General features: G+C 41.8%; 1 protein-coding gene across 1 annotated transcript in view; it reads right to left on the bottom strand.

The window, feature by feature from the left end:
* Nucleotides 1–2,433, bottom strand: part of LOC101849139 — a gene marked incomplete at its 3' end in the record, with an annotated part of 42,080 nt that extends 39,647 nt beyond the window's left edge. The window contains 1 exon segment of the mRNA XM_013084826.2: nucleotides 2,411–2,433.
* Nucleotides 2,434–2,776: the final 343 nt, after the last annotated feature.

The raw sequence follows: 2,776 nt of genomic DNA, 5'->3' as shown, positions 1-2,776 counted from the left end.
TCTCTAGTTGCACAGTGAATTCTGTAACTCAAAATTACAAACTGGACAGTAAATGTTCCACTTTTCACTCGTTTGTAAAAGCCGCTCTTGCTTTAAAAGCTATAGGGTTACTTCCGAAAACGATAAATCGTGCCCCTCAAGACGCCATTGTTTTTGGTCTTCAATTCCTCACAGGTCACGTGGTACAGTTCCCGTTCTATAAGTGTAGAATTCTATGGCGTGAACACAGGCGGGTGACACACACACACACACACACACACACACACACACACACACATATACACACACACACACACACACACATACACACACAATACACTTATACACAAAGACACACACACATACACAGAGACACACATATAGACAAACATAGACATAAAAAGACACACATATGCACACACAGAACACAAACACAAACACAAACACACACACAAACACACACACAAACACACACACATACAAACACACAAACACACACACACACACACATGCAAACACACAGACAAAGACACACACGCCTGGTTCAACAACTCACTACCCTAGAATTACCAAGTTCTATCTTCTCAGTACCCAGTTTGGAGAAATTTGACATAAAAACTTTTGAGTTTCAAATGTAAAACTTTTTCGAATGCACTTCCTTGCATATCATGAAAACGACTCCGGATAATCTTACAATTTTGGCAGTTGCGAGCGCCGTAAAACCCTCTACTATATAAAAAAAAGATGTAACATTTGGTTTCCGACGTCATGGTCTTAGTGACTCAAAACGGACAAAATTGTCAAAAAGAACCTTAAAATTCTGAGGCATCGATTAGTCCAGGGCTGTTCAACTACGAGCGAAAGAAGGGCACGAGGGGGAAAAAAGCCAACAAACAAACAAAACAAAAGGTAACAGTTTGGGATAAGTTGAGTTGTCACGTGGGTTAGAAAGTGTTTACGCATATTTCCTGGCCCGGCTAAATCTAACTTCTAGGGCCGAAACCTTGTAATCTTATGAGTCGCAGTATACCAGGATTGGAAAACAGACTATACTATAATAGGTGAGGCAGCGTGGTGAAATCAGGCGCTTGTCAAAATAACGAAATCAGAAAAACAGATATTTTTCCACCAGAAATTGTTATCACATTTTTATTTTTTGGTTTAACCTCTTGTACTTCCATATAGAAACACATTGTAATATGAATTTTACTGAAAAACGTTGATTTAAGGCACAAGATGTGTCTTTTTTCCGTTTTCAAAGACTCTTTAGCTATTGATGATTTCAAACTTTAGCGGCCATTTCCCCGCTAAATCCAACAATGAAAAATGACGACCTCAGCTCCTTCAATCACAAATATCTTGAGTTCTATTCTAGTTAAATGAAAGCTTATTTCACTGAAAGCAAGGCAAATAAATCAGCTTTCAGATGAGACAAATAACTCCACATGCCGAAACATTGACGAGCACCTGATTCCACTGTGTCGAGACACAAAAGTAAAGTTGTTCCCGCATCCGATCCGATGCCTTCGACACATTGTGGTAGGGTGGCCAGTTCCTTTCCACGCCACCTTTACTTCCCCAACTCAAAGCCATGTACCCATTACTGCTTTGTGGGCAGGTGGGGACGGAAAAAAATATCCGTGTCCAAACGGAGGCTCGAACCCGGACTTTCCGCTTCGGGGACGAGCACAGCTATAATATAGGAGAAAAAAAACCCCGTGGACCTTCAAACCTTTCATCTGTGTTGTTCTCAAAAGGCCAAAAAGTGACAATTATCGTTTTAAAAATCGACAGATAAAACAAAAATAGTATTCTGGCTAAAAAAATTCGTCCCATGACCAAAGATGGTCAGAGATAGGGGTCGTGGGTTTAGACAGACAGACAGACAGACCTACAGACAGACAGACAGACAGACAGACAGACAGACAAACAGACAGACAGACAGACAGAACGACAGACACACGATTATACAGACAGGCAGGTAAACAGACAGTTACGCCTACTGGAATACAGGCGAAAGGACAGACAGGCAGACAAAAAAAACAACCTGTCAAACTAACAAACAAACAAGGAAACCTAGGTGAAAGAAAAGAAAATAGTACGAAAACGACCGTAAACATCCAGAAGAGTAATCATCACATCCCAATGGTAAATTAAGCCTGCCCCCCCCCCCCTTCCCCCTGTTACAGGCTACCTTACAAGTGTCGAATATTAACTCTTCCTCTATAAATGCACTAATATCAGATGCATTCTGGGAGCTCGTGGCCTTAAGGTTAAGGTTTTCGCCTCTCATTCAAAGGTCCCGGGTTCGAATCGGGTACCGACCGGAAAATGTTCTTCTCTAAAATTGTTTCCTTCCACCTTCTTTCCTTCTCTCTTGCAATATTCTGTAGTCTGTTTTCGTTCCCACTTTTTGCCCGAACCCCCTCACCTTCTTTGCCCCCTTCTCTGGGCTCCTGACTGTTTCTGCAGCCTTTCTATTGCTACTCCTTGGCTCCTTCTTAGTGCTGTCTTTCTGCAAAACCCATGATCTTTTGGTAGGAAAGATCTACACCCTGATTCACGGACAAAGACGAAAAATCCCGCAGATCCTGTGTGCATGTTGCGCACGTTAAAGATCCCTTGGTGGCCTAAAATCGACAAGAGTAGGGCAAAATTAACAATTTTCTACAGCTGAAAATGTTTAGTGTGTCCCGCGGGCTCATATTACCTTATGCAGTTGCGATGGCTGTAAAAGTGAACTCTTTCAGAGATGTGGAAAAAATACCCACATCATAATTAGGTGAGACGGAAGAGG

The sequence above is a fragment of the Aplysia californica genome, unplaced genomic scaffold (genome assembly GCF_000002075.1).
Source record: "Aplysia californica isolate F4 #8 unplaced genomic scaffold, AplCal3.0 scaffold00320, whole genome shotgun sequence".
Taxonomy (NCBI): Eukaryota; Metazoa; Mollusca; class Gastropoda; order Aplysiida; family Aplysiidae; genus Aplysia; species Aplysia californica.
This window is presented reverse-complemented; position numbering and strand designations above follow the sequence as displayed.